Source organism: Halichoerus grypus, chromosome 3, assembly GCF_964656455.1.
Source record: "Halichoerus grypus chromosome 3, mHalGry1.hap1.1, whole genome shotgun sequence".
In the NCBI taxonomy this organism is placed as follows: Eukaryota; Metazoa; Chordata; class Mammalia; order Carnivora; family Phocidae; genus Halichoerus; species Halichoerus grypus.
The window spans coordinates 169,949,813-169,964,603 of NC_135714.1; positions in this window are offsets into that span (position 1 = coordinate 169,949,813).

The following is a 14,791-nucleotide window of genomic DNA, read 5'->3' on the forward strand; positions in this document are numbered from 1 at the left end:
AGTCAAGACCCTCATTAGATTTAGATACTTCACCATGCTTTATCCTAAACTAACCAAAGACAGTGCATGTTTTAGATTTAGATACTTCACCATGCTTTATCCTAAACTAACCAAAGACAGTGCATGTTTTGCTGAAAAGCTGCTAGTAATGGCTTAAAACTCAAATCATGTGTGCTTCTTATATCTCTCTGAGAGTCTGTTCCGTAACTGATAGTCTCCTACACCTCAGCTTCCTTACCCCCTATATCAGCAAAGCTTTCGTTCAGCAGAAGAGTAAGCACAAGTACAATCATGGTTATAAAATCACCTGATTTTATGCTTCACTACAGACACAGCATGCAAAATTTAGCATTATAATTTAGCTTATACCCAAGCTGGGCAATGGAAATGCTCAGATGGGCTTCTATAGGCTCAGGAAAAAGGTGCAACATTTGGGTTAAGAATAAATCAGCTACGTTCTCTAGAGCACAGTACTTATGAAAGTTTCCAAGGAGGATTTAATAATTAAGAAAAACTCTATAGGGGCACCTGGGTGGCTCAGGCGTTAAGCGTCTGCCTTCGGCTCAGGTCATGATCCCAGCGTCCTGGGATTGAGCCCTTTGTCTGCGGGGGGGGGGGGGGGGGGGGGGTGTCCCTGCTCCGTGGGGGGCCTGCTTTTCCCTCTCCTTCTGCCCCTCCCCCTGCTTGTGCTCTCTTTTTCTCTGCCAAATAAATAAATAAAATCTTTAAAAAAAAAAGAAAAAGAAAAACTATAAAGCGCTCATACACCATTTCACTCTCTCCTCAATGAAAAATATGTACAAATCCGATTTTCTTATTTCTTATGTGTCCAGTTGTTTGTTAAAGAGTACTGGTTGATTATCAGAATTAAGCCACTTAATTGATGTCTGCTGTTATGCCCACTAGGAATTTTTGGCAATACAAATACAAATCATGTATTCGATTGGGACTTGTAGAGGAGATGAGTGAGAGCATGGTAAGCAGACTGAAAGGTACACTTGAATGAACCCAGTTGTAGCTTATTGATTTGGGGGACCGCTAATTACTTTGGACTCACCCTAGTCCTTTCCTAAGTCTCATTAAAGTGTGTTTAACATTTCCTCAAACATTCAAGTTCACTCACAGAAATGAAAAAACTTTGAGGATTTTAAGAAAGTGCTGTAAGAACATGACAAAGGAATTGTGAAAGTTAACAAAGGCTAAAACTTGCAACTTTGGCATAAAAATTAACCAGAACCGTACACCCCAAATCTTACTGGTTTGAAATCCCGTAACTAAGTGAACAACTCATGAACAATTAATACCATGAAGTCATCTATGTCGCAATATAGTGAGAGGGGTTATTAGTAAGGGGGAGAGGTCAGCTCCGCCTCGAGACAGTCAACTGTCTAAAATGGGATTCAGGTTAAACTTCAAATGCACTTTTAGCAATAATAACCTCAAGTCTAATTTAACAGAAAAAGAAGGTACAGGTCTTTCGAAATAGGAAGTATTCTTTTTTAATAAATAAAACTGCCAAAAATTCCTAGTGGACATAACAGCAGACATCAATTAAGTGGCTTAATTCCGACAATCAACCAGTACTCTTTAACAAACGATTGGACACATTTGTAGAAGAAATAATGCTTATATAAGTTAGGAATAAGAAAACCAGATTTGTAAGCACACCTTCATTTAAAGGAAAGTAGGATAGAAGGCTGCAAAGGTGAGCTGGGGACCAGGTGCTCTCCCATAGGCAGCAGGGAGCCAATGAATGTTCTGGGGCAAGGTGACAATCTGAAGAAGGCATTATTGGGAGATAAGTGGGAACAACTGTTTGGGCGATGATAACCCCCCATCTGGGGCATCCCGGATGCGCCAGGCTCTGTGCAGGCCTGCTGGGCATTCTTTCTCTGAGCCTCACAGCCATCCTGCAAAGGGAACATTATCCCCGTTTTACAAACGAGGAACAGGCTCAGAGAGCACGTAGCTCACCAAAGGCAACACTGCTGGCAAATTGTGAAACTAAGATTCAAAACACCCTAGTCCTTTCCTGAGTCTCATGAAAGCTGGCGTTTTGGGTATACCCCAGGCAACGGCCATGAAGAAAGCCTGCCTTCTGTGCTTGGGAGCTGAGCTGAGGACCAAGGGCCGTAGGACTTCTGCTATCTTTCCAGGGACAGGGGCGCAACCAGAGGACTCTCTTCCCCCTGCCCAGCCTTTGCCACTTTATGAGCTGTATGAACTTGGACAAATCACCTCACCTTCACTCTGAACCTCTAAAGGCTTGGCAAAGGAATGAAGAGATGGGACACAGGATATACGTAGCCTATGTAACATGGGAATTTCAGCGGAGAGGTATTTGGCTCTGATTCTCAAATGTGTCACTTAAAAAAAATTTTTACTTTCACTTCCTTCTCACCTAGCCACCCATCATTGCCACTAGAAGCAGGAAGGGGGCAGATACATGCAAGGGGAAAAATCGTGAAGGGGGAGACATTTGTGGGGGTTAATAACGTCTTCTGGACTCAGACTAGAGCTGGATTCAGAATATATAAAGAATATTGCTTTTGAGGTTAAAGTATGGGGTTAGAGACCATTTTTAAGTACAGTTGCAAAATCATGTACTGTTGTTTCTCAAACTCAAATGTGCATACGAATCACCTGGGGATCTTATTAGACTAAAGATTGTGATTTACGAGGTCTGGGGGGAGGCCTGAGATCCTCCCAGCTGGTCGGTGCCTCTTGGAGTAGGAAGAAGCCAGGCTTCTTCTTTTTTTTTAATTAATTTATTTATTTGAGAGACAGAATGAGAGAGGGAGAGAGAGAGCATGAGAGAGGGGAGGGTCAGAGGGAGAAGCAGACTCCCTGCTGAGCGGGGAGCCTAATGCGGGACTCCAGGATCATGACCTGAGCTGAAGGCAGTCCCTCAACCAACTGAGCCACCCAGGCGGCCCTAGAAGCCAGGCTTCTATAAAGGACAAACCTCTGCGAATGGCTTCAGAAAGTCTTGGTGTGGAGCAAGCGTGGAAAACCCAAATCAAAGACATTTATAGAAATAATATACTTTAATATTAATTGTTTAATTCAACACATATATACTGAACACCTACCAAACAAATGCCTGGCATATATGGTAAAGGAAAAAGACACCTGTTCTGGTGAATGACCCTCACGTTCAGACGGTGGAATCAAAGAACCAAAATGTTCAGCAACGAAGTAACCAAGTAAAGTCAGCCCAGGAAGGAGATGAGCCAGGGATGATGCCGCAGCAGGAATCTCTAGAATTCCTCTCACTTCATGACCTCAGGCAATAGACCGCAGCGGAGCTGAGCCCCTTTCAGGGCTCAAATGCGGCACTGAAGGCACTCACTCCCCCCCACCCCTCCACCCCGTTCCCCAGGGAACCAGGCTTTCGCTGGCTCCCCGCCAGCCTTGTGGGAACGCTTGGGTGCCAGGAGGGACCTGCTGCCCTCCCCACCTGACTCCCCGGGGTGACTGGCCAACGCCCCTGCTTCTCGAGATCCCATTCTCCCCTCCCCCCTCAGATCTCCCCCACCACCCAGGGGTTCACTTTTCCCCGCATGAAGTCCTGTCCAACTCTGAGAAATCAGTGGCATTCTCTCGACGCTTTCTGCTGGCAGGAGGGAGGCCCCTGACCGTGGAGCGAGGGGGGAGAGGCTCGGCGGTGCGTGGGCCCCACAAGGGGCAGCGTGTGGGGAGAGCCGGGGCTCTGGCGCCTGACTCTGCCGCTTCGGGGAAGCAGTGAACTTCCGGCAAATGTTCTTATCACAATTAATCATAACGGATTGTTAATAATTACGAATTAATAACACGGGGTTGATAATATAATACTGACCTCACTGTGTTTTGCGAGGAAGAGATGAGATAGTTTCTGTAAATTCTCTAGAATAGCAGCTGGAACACAGAAGCCCCCCCCACGTTTGCTCATCTTCCACGTCTGCCCTGAGCACAAAGACCGAACTCCTCTGTGCGGCTCAGGGAGCCTCTCGAGCTGGCCCGACCCCTTCTCCAGCCTCATCGCTGGCTCCCCATTTCCCGCCTGTCGCTAGCCACGCGAACTGGTGTGGCCGCCTGAGCGCCTTGCTTTCCCATGTGCCTCCTTTTCCAGCGACGCGGCCCCTCGCCCCCGCCCGGGTGACAAAGGCAGACCCCTCTCGTTCACCTCGGCAGCAGCGCCTCGTTCACGAAGACTGCTGGGTGCGAGCGTCTGGTCCGCGAGAGGGACCCCTCCCTCCTTCGAGCCGGCTGCACCACGTGCTTGCCTCCGTCCTGTCCGGGGCGTTTCTGTCCAGCCCCTGGCAGACTACAGCCCAGGGGCCAATTCAACCCGCCACCTGCTTTTGTAAGTAAAGATTCTTCAGCCAACTGGTAGTTTGGGCACCAACTCAGCGGCTCACCCCGTGTCTGTGGCTGCTTTCACGCTGACGTGACAACACTGTGTGGTTATGACAGAGCTTGTATGAACCGTAAAGCCTAAAGTCTTTATCATCTGGCCCTTTATGGAGTAATTCTGCCGACTTCTCTAGTACGTAATACAACTGTAAGGGTATAGTTAGTATCGTTAGCGGCTCTACTATAGTTAGTGGCGTTGACCTCCCGTGCAATTGAAAATCTGAGTGTAACTTTTGAATCTCCAAAAACTTAACTACTAATAGCCTACTGTTGACTAGAAGCCTTACCCATAACATAACAGTTGATTAACACATAGTTTGTATATTATTATATATTGTGTTCTTACAATAGAGTAAGCTAGAGAAAAGAACCGTAATTAAGAAAATCATAAGAAAGAGGGGCGCCTGGGTGGCTCAGTCGGTTAAGTATCTGCCTTCCACTCAGGTCACGATCCCAGGATCCTGAGATTGAGCCCCATGTTGGCTCCCTGCTCAGTGGGGCATCTGCTTCTCCCTCTCCCTCTGCCCCCCCACCCCCGCTTGTGTTCCTCTCTCTCTCTCTGTCAACTAAATACATAAAATCTTTTTTGGGGCGCCTGGGTGGCTCAGTCGGTTAAGCGGCTGCCTTCGGCTCAGGTCATGATCCCGGAGTCCTGCGATCGAGCCCCGCATCGGGCTCCCTGCTCAGTGGAGAGCCTGCTTCTCCCTCTCCCTCTGCCTGCCTCTCTGCCTACTTGTGCTCTCTATCTCTCTGTCAAATAAATAAATAAATAAATTTTTTAAATCTTTTTTAAAAAAGAAAATCATAAGAAAGAGAAAATGCATTTATAGTACTGTATAGTATTTATAAAAAAAACCCAAACAAACCCTGAGTCTAGGTGGACCCACACGGTTCAAACCCTTGTTGTGCAAGAGTCAGCTGTACAAACTTGTGTCTCCTCACTAGACTGTTACCCGACGGCAGAGTGTCACTTGCCTCTCTAACCCCAGCGTGGAGCACACTGCCTGACATATAGTAAAGGATCCAATGAATGTTTTGAGAAGTGAAAGACTGAGCTCATAAATCAATGAATGCCTATGTCTTCTTCTGTCTCCCTGATCCCTAGGTGGAGTAAGGACCGACCATATGGCTTGAATTTAGAGGCATAGGATTTGTTTGATTGAGATCAAGTTTCCGGGATCTCAGTATGTGTATCAGAATGAAATGGTGAAATGAAGTAGCTTTATTTATCTGGATCATGAAAAGCTCAGTTGCATGAAAGAGATTCACTCTCTCTGCAAAACACTCTGAGGATGGCTCCTAGGATAGCCCAGAAGTATAAAACACACTGTACAGACAGAAGAACAGGGGAAACCAGAAGTTGTGTGCACCTGCTTCTGTCTCTTCTGTCTGAAGAAGAGTTAAGACAGTCAGATTTTATAAAGAGGGAAAGCAAGTGATCAAATCAGTCGGCCATGGAGGGATAATGACTTTGTGCATTGAATTGGCTGGGGCTTTTTAGACCTATTTTTGTGGAGGCTCATATGGAGCCTTTTCTCAGATAGACAGCATCCTTACCCTGTGATCATATTTAACTTTGTCTAATTTCATTTCTTTGGAGCAGTAAGGTTTATTCCATGGTGTTCTGGAGAGAGAGGGCTGGTCGAGGCACCCCGGTGGCTCAGATCTACCACCAACTGGTAGAGTACCTGAGGGTCCAGAGCAATGAAAGTGCCAAGCGTAGGCTAAACCAAGGGAAATCCAGGGCTTTTTCTAGTTCTATAATTCTGCAAATCTGATTAGCCTACCCTTGGATTTGGGAGTACAAGACTCCCTTCACCTCCATGGGACTCAGGTACAAGGATCTCAGTGCAGAGAGAGACTAGTATCTGTTCTCAAGAGGCAGTATGTTGTGTCTACCGCCTTTGTATTTTTTTTTTAAGATTTTATTTTAGAGATAGAGAGAGCGAGCATGAGCAGGGGGAGGCCACAGGGAGACGGAGAAGCTGGCTCGATACCGAGCAGGGAGCCCAATGCGGGGCTCAATCCCAGGACCCTGGGGTTAATGACCTGAGCCGAAGGCAGACACTTAACCCACTGAGCCACCGAGGCACCCCCGCCCTGTGCCTTTGTCTTCTTGCACCCCTTTCTGCTTCGTCTGGTAACAGACCCCACACCCCAAGCTGCAGAGATAGAGGACCCAGGCCGGGCCGGTCCCCAGAATCTTCCTTAGGTAATGGACTGTAAGAATGTGAGCCGGAGCCATCCAGTCCGTGTCCCCCAGAGGCCGGAGCAGCCGTCCGAGGGGAGCTGTCACACAGAGAGAGGAGAGGAGAGATGGCAAGCACAGACCAGGCTGTGTTGCCCATCAGGCCCGCTGACTGCTCGCCCCGGCCAACCTCCTCCTGTGCTCAAGGTGGCTCGGGGCGGCCACAGCTCGCCAGCACACGGCAGAGTCCCGGCCTTTCCATGGCATGCCGGCCGGCTGGCCAGCGCAGGCCCAACGTGCTGCCTTGTTAACGGCCTTTCTGTTCTCTCTGGACAGTCGGGTCTGGGCGCTCCCATCTTCACCGGGCCGCCTTGCACCGCAGTTGCTCGGGCAAACTCTGGAGTCAGGCTGGATCGAATGCTGTCACTCACTAATTGTATGACGTCGGGCAAGTGACTGCCCCTCTGGGGGCTTCGGTTTTCTCGTCTGCAAACTGGGGACGATCCCACACCAACTTCACGGGATTAAATGCATGTGACGTGCCCGACCCTGGAAAGTGCTACGTAAGAGGTCGTACCTATTAACATTCTACACAGTGACCTCAGCCTCCTTTTACTAACCTTTAGAAAACAGTTTTTAAGATGATAGCCAGATCGAGGGAGCCAGGGCTGGCGAAATGTTTGACACCTGGCCAAGAGGAGCGGCAGGACCCCAGAGGCAGCCGTGCGTCACCCCATCAGCCAGCGGGGGCACAACGGGTCATACAGGATCACAGAGTGGCACGTTTACCAGTGGCAGAGTCACTCCGGGGTTTAAAACCCTGGGGAAAGAAAAGTGCAGGTTCCTGGGTCCCGGAAGCAGCCTCCCCCCGGGGCGTGCTCACCCCTGCTGTGGGGTCCAGAGCCTTCCAGGCATCTGCCGCAGCTGGGAGAGGTCAGAGTGTGGAGACACGGTCCCCTTTCAGCCTGAGTGCATGTGGACATTCGTAAAAGATCGTGTCTAACTTTGTGTCCAATTCCCAGCCGGATAGAACCACTTCAGATGTATTTTTGTTTACGGCTTCACCTTGAATTATTTATAGGAATTCAGTACTCAGGCCCCATTTCCTGTTTAGGACAAGCAGAGTGCTTAAAGGAATTGGTGCCAGTTAGCCTTTCCTGGCCCTGTGCTCCCTGCCCTGCCGACCCCCTGGACAGTCAACCCCACCTCTGCGGCTGCCTGACTCCAGGGAGGCCTGAACGAAGTCCCAGGGCCCCGGGGTCCAGGTGCAGTGGGCACTTCCTTGCCCACCTTTCCTGCCCTCTACCCGCCTTTTTGCTCTGCACTCTTCATGAAGGTACTTCATAGGGAATCATAATTCGACTTATTGGGCCGCCTGGCTGGCTCAGTCAGTGGGGACGCGACTCTTAATCCCGGAGCTGTGAGTTCAAGCCCCATGTTGGGCATAAAGCTTAATTCAGGAAGATAAAATTGACTTATGTTTACATAGCAATGTCTCGCCAATTATCATTTGACCCTCCAAAAACGCCTCCGAAAGTAGGCAGTGTCGGATTTCATTCTGGGTTTTACAGATGAGGAAACTGGCTCCGGGAACTCCGGGTGCTTGACCTCTGGACCTATCAGTGCTGTTACAGGCCGTCAGGGCCTTTGGGCGGCTACGTTCCAGATGTGAGCCTGTTCGTCCCACCGTTTCCTGTTTCCTCTCTCAGCTGGAGAGTGGCTTCCCCAGCCTGGCCCCGTGGCAGCAGGCAGGAGGCCCGGCCACCACGGTGAGGCTTATGTCCAATGGGAGGTCACAGCTACAGGGACAACTTTAATTACTCTGGCATCTCTAGGGATGGAAAAAGAGTGATCTGTCCCAGGCTCGACAGGGTGGAGGCAGGTGGGAAGGGCGAAGCGCCACTGCTCCTGGGTGTTGAGGCCCTCCCCCTGACCAGGAGGCTGTGCTGGGTTCCGATGAGGGGTTGCCGGGGGTGCCCACCTAGGGGGTGGGAGCTGAGATGGGGGGGTGTTCACAGGACTGTTCCCATTAGTGAGGGAGACAAGCAGGAGAAAATGCAAGAGGCAGTCTCAGGAACATTCCGTGGAGACAAGAGCCCGCCCCACGGCGCTGCGTCGAGGACGTGAAGAGCTCAGGGGTGGCGTGCGCGCTACCACAGCGGGGCCCCTCCGGCCAGCGCGCTTCTGATGTGGTGCGGGCTGTCCTGGTAGCGGGACAGACAAAAACGTGACCGAACTGCATGGTCACCTGAGCCGCCTCCTGCGGCAGGCTGCTGCTGCCTATAACACCTTCTCTGTCCCCACCGGATGTCACTTGTGCGAAGAACGGATGTGACAGTGTATATGGAAGAGCTTCGTAGAAGACCGGGCACTACGCAAAATCAGTTCTTAGCCGCAGCCACACGGCAGCTCAAGGCAGGCTCACGTGGCAGGTTTTGGCTTCTCCTGGTTTGAAGTCTCCTTCCTCTCACTATCTTCGCTCCAGCTAGGTGCCATCCCTGGGGATTAGAGCTGTGGCGTGGTGACACGGAGGGCCGCGTGGTCAACGCCACCCTTCAGAAATAACTTCTACTTTCCTTCATGAGTCAGATCACCTTCTGCTAGCCCAGCGACTACCTTCCTTCTCCTCTTCGTGTTACCTGCCCCCAGAGCCTTGCCGTTCCTCGGGTCTCCTCTGCTCTTCGGCACCAGCCCTCCTTCTCCCTGAGCCCTTTGCCTTCGGCCAGCCTGGACACGGAGGCCCACTACGTGCTAGAAATTCTCACCCTAGAAAATCTTACTCTAAATCCAAGGTTCAGACCTCGGCACTCTCAACACTCTCTACTGAGAGGCTCACCTACTCCCTTGGTTTACAATATTGTTTCAGAGCAGTTGCTTTTCCGATCTATAGCTATAACCTCTCCTATGCTGTTAACCCTTTGGGGAGTGTGTTTTTTTACAAGTTGGCATCATAGGGCACCTGGGTGGCTCAGTCGGTTAAGCACCAATGCTTAATGGACTCCTGATTTCGACCCAGGTCATGATGTCAGGGTTGTGAGATCGAGCCCCACATCGGGCTCCGTGCTCAGCGCCTGGAGTCTGCTCAGGATTCTTTCCTTCACCCTCTGCCCCTCCGCTCACCCGCTCGCTCGTGTGTTCTCTCTTTCTGTAAAATAAATAAATCTTAAAAAAAAAAATAAGTTGGCATCATAGTGTTTTCTAACCTGATGTATACATTCTTCACATTCCAAGGTGATTTCTATATTAGCCCAAACCCATGAAATAGTAACTTGGGAATGGATGGGTCTGCGGCCTTGACCTGTTACAGTTGTGATGGTCATTACACGTAAGTAAGTAGGGCTCACAAAGTCTTTTTTTTTTTTTTTTTACGATTTATTTATTTTAGAGAGACAGAGAGAGCAAGGGTAGGGAGGAGGGGCAGAGGGAGAGGGAGAGAGAATCCCAAGCAGACTCCCTGCTGAGTGAAGAGCCTGACACCGAGCTCGATCCCACAACCCTAAGATCACAGACCTGAGATCATGACCTAAGCCGAAACCAAGAGTCAGACGCCCAACTGACTGCACTACTTCGGTGCCCCCACAAAGTCTTTCTTTTAAATTGGAGGTCAGGTCAGAATATTCAGATCAACAGGAGCTTGTTCCGTGCTCTGATTCTGGCAACTTCCCTCTGTTTCTAATAAAAGCTGTGGACTGGGCCACCTCATCCCTGAACCAACACAGTGAGATAGGACAAGTGACATTTGGAATGTGTGTGATTAAAGGCATCAATCTAAAATCAAACAGGAAACCCTGTGCCCCATAGATAAAGGGAGGCTGGGGGAAATTTTTGATCTCAGATTAACTCAGATTGGTGCAAATCCATCACAGGGGGGAAAAAATGTACATTTCAGTCAGAATGAGCTCAAAAAGCATCTTGTAAAACATGCATCATTTCCCTGAGGTGGAGTCTGGATATGCAGGGAGCTATGGAAAGCTACACCAGAACTTTATTCACTGGGCAAAAATGCTTGACTCAGGAAGAAGGCCACCAGAGCAGAGTCCTGTGATGGCACGGTGGGAAGGTGGGTCCAGTGTAAACAGTATGTTCCCGTTGCCCTGAACACATGCTGTTCCCCAGCTGGTGACCAGAACTGATGCAGAGCCTGCCCTGCGTAAGTCATCACACCTCCCTATCAGGGATGATCTCATCGCAGAGGTGAGGAGGACTGGGCGGCTTTCTCCAAGGAGCCTGTCCCCGCCACACACGGCGAGGACCTCACACTTGGGGTCAGCCTGGGGGCAGAACGGATGGAGGGATCTGTGCCCATTTGGATTTGGTTATTGCTGCTGTTGTTGTTTTAGAACAAAAAGAAATGACAGGAAAGGCTGAAAGGAGACAAATCAAGGACTTCAAGGAGGCCACCGGGTTTGGTGGCGCTAGGTACAGTAGGACAAGGGCACACAGAGGAGACCAGCACTCCCGCACTGGCCCCCAGCACTCACACTGCCACTTGGGGCAGCCACTTCTCAGTGTCCTCAAGCATAGAGGAAGGGATTAGAGTAGCTCAAGTCACCTCAGATTGATTGAGCACAGACACCCTTAAAATCATAAGATGTTGATAGAATACTTACAGCTATTGATTAAATAAGCTATGCCTAGATATAAGCAGATGGCAGTGGATGATTTCACAGACCAATTAATCTCTGCAAAATACCCCACAAAACTAGATTCTTATGTATACATAAATATAATATTAAGATACAGTTTTATAATATCAGAAATGGTTGTATCGTGCGTTTTCAAGTAAATATTTTTTTAATTAACAGACATTTTTTAGAGAAGTTTTAGATTTACAGAAGAATTGAGTAGGAAGTACAGAATTTTCCCATATACCCTCTCTTCCCTCACACAGTCTCCTCCTTCATTAATTTGTGTTTAGTGTGGTAATTTTTTTTTTTTTTGAGAGAAAGAGAGAGAGGCGGTGGTGGGGGGCAGTGGGGGGAGCAGAGGGAGAGGGAGAGAGAATCTTAAGCAGGCCCCACACCCAGCACAGAGCCTAATGCAGGGTTCAATCTCACGACCCTGAGATCATGACCTGAGCTGAAATCAAGAGTCAGACGCTTAACTGACTGAGCCACCCGGGCACCCCTGTAAAATGGCTTTTAAAAGAAAAAATATTATTAGCATTGGTTTTTTTCACAGGTATGACACTAATATCGCTTAGAAGACAGTACAGAACTGCAAAAAATATTGACAAAATGACTTATTAAATCACCAATTTTATATCACTTTCCTCAAAGTGTTTTCTTTCCTCTGTTATCCTACTTGACCAAATAATACTCTTGTGAGTTTATTGCTCTCAAAGAAGCTAAAGCACAGGGTAAACTGGCCCAGAGTCATCCAACTAATTTCAGAGAAAAAAGACAAACTTGCTGATTTAGAGCCGCAGGCTCTCTCCACCAGCCCCCCCCCCCCACCCCCGCTCACCAGGGAGCCAGTGCAGTAGGACAGGGGCGTGTTTACCCATCCTAGAAGTTTGAAACTGGAGGTCACGTCTCAGAGGTCAAAGGGGTAGCTTAGAACCAAGGACATGAAGTTGTTTTAGAGAATGGGGAGGAAGAAACTCGATCCCCTCCAAGAAGGAATTGATTGAAAGTGAGATGTATTCAAGAAAAGTTTGAATAAATGCAAGGATAACTTTACAACAGGTTAAGGAAAATCCTAATCTTCCAACGCGTTGTCCTAGACAACCCTGTCCTTCTGGAGCCTGTGTCAGAGAGAAGCTGCTAGACACACTCACACTGGCTTGGATCCACTGTGGAGTCAGTAAGTCTCTTTTTATTAAAACAGTTTAAAAATATCATGAAAGGAATTGACAAAAAACCTCCAAAAAGTACAACACTCCAACACTTGATTTTCTCTTGCAATCTTCATTATACAGATACGTGGTATTTATGTGGTTTATATTACAGTGCATAATACATATCTGTTTTCTACTTCTTTTGGGTGAGGTAATTTATGATCAGTTTTGATTTTCTATATAATTATATTATCAATCACCATAATGGCTATGTAATATTGCATTATACTAACATATTATTCCCCTATTTTTGGACATATGTTATTCTCAGTTTTTAAATTTTTTTTTTTTAAGATTTTTTTTTTTTATTTATTTGCGAGATAGACAATGAGAGACAGAGAGCATGAGAGGGAGGAGGGTCAGAGGGAGAAGCAGACTCCCTGCTGAGCAGGGAGCCCGATGTGGGACTTGATCCCGGGACTCCAGGATCATGACCTGAGCCGAAGGCAGTCGCTTAACCAACTGAGCCACCCAGGCGCCCAATTATTCTCAGTTTTTAGATAGCCAAAATAATGTTTTATACCTACATTTTCTTGTTTAGGAATTTTAAAAATTTATTTCATTGGGCTACATACAGTTGACCCTTAAACAACATGGGTTTGAACCACATGGGTCCACTTACATGCAGATATTTTAAAAAATAAATACAGTACAATACTGTAAATGTTTTTTCTCTTCCTTATGATTTTCTTAATAACACTTCTTTTTTTGGCTGACTTCATTGTAAGAATACAGTATATAATACATATAACACACAAAATATGTGTTAATCAACTATGTTATCGGTAAGGCTTCTAGTCAACAGTAGGCTATTAGTAGTTATATTGGGGGGGAGTCAAAAGGTATACAAGGATTTTCAACAGTGTGGGGGGTCGGCACCCTATGCAGAAGTAGAATTACTTCTCCAAGAGAATAACCCAATTTTTACCTTTTTATTTTGAAATAATTTCACACTTATAGAAGAGTTGCAAATATAGTACAAAAAACTCCGGTACCGTCTCGTGAATGACTCTTAACAAAACAACCATATTTAAAGGCATTTCTCAGGGTGCCTGGGTGGCTCAGTCAGCTAAGCGTCTGCCTTTGGCTCAGGTCATGGTTCCAGAGACCTGGGATCGAGCCCCGCATCAGGCTCCCTGCTCAGCGGAGAGTCGGCTTCTCCCTCTCCCTCTGCCTGCCGCTCTCCTGCTTGTGCTCTCTCTCTCCGTCAAATAAATAAATAAAATCTTTTTTTTTAGATTTTTTGAATTTTTATTTATTTGACAGAGAGAGAGAGAGAGACAGCGAGAGAGGGAACACAAGCAGACGGAGTGGGAGAGGGAGAAGCAGGCCTCCCGCTGAGCAGGGAGCCCAATGCGGGGCTTGATCCCAGGACCCCGGGATCATGACCCGAGCCGAAGGCAGACGCTTAACGATTGAGCCACCCAGACGACCCAATAAATAAAATCTTAAAAAAAAAATAAAGGCACTTCTCAGGCTTTCAGCCTATTTGATGTTTCTCGATGTTTGCGTGGAATTGAGGTCAGTGATACAGCTGAGCAATTCGAGAGTCTCTAGTTGGGGTGAAGGCACAGACAATGAATGCCATATACCACCACCCCACCTCACATCTGTTATGATATCTACCCCACTGATCGCTGGGGCGCCTGGGTGGCTCAGTCAGCTAAGCATCTGCCTTCGGCTCAGGTCATGATCCCAGGGTCCTGGGATGGAGCCCCGCGTCGGGCTCCCTGCTCAGTGGGGAGTCTGCTTCTCCCTCTCCCTCTGCCTCTGCTAGTGTTCTCTCTCTCTCTCTCAAATTAAAAAAAAAAAAAGATATTAAAAAAATCCACCCTGATGGCTAACAAAATTAAACCTCCTTAGATTGTACACAAAATTTCTGTCTTCTGGTCCCAAACCATCTTGTCCTAAGGCTCTTGCCCATTTCTCTTTTCTTGGAATTTCCACAGACATCACATCATTTCTTAGTCAGCCGATTGGGGTCTCAGTGCGGTCCTTGTTCTCATGCGCCATCCCTGCGCCCATTCCAGTGATAAGGGGTCCCCACTGGTGACTCACACATTCTGCAAGGGCTGGATGCCACCTCGAAAGAATGCCAGGCTGGGAAAGTGCTGTAGGAGTATTTCCTTCCGGTTTCCCTGAGCCCATTTTGTCTCCATGTTATTTGGACTGGGGTTTTATTTCTCTTCCTTGAAAGCAAAGGGTTTTGATACAATTTTCCCAGGATGTGATTTCACCAAGATTTCTTTTTTCTTTTTCCCTCCTCCGCAACAATCCCTCGTCTAGAATCGAGGCCCCCATTGTCACTGTATCAGCTTCTCTACACCTACCTCCTCCTTCTCAGGCTTCCCCAAAGAAAAACAATCTCT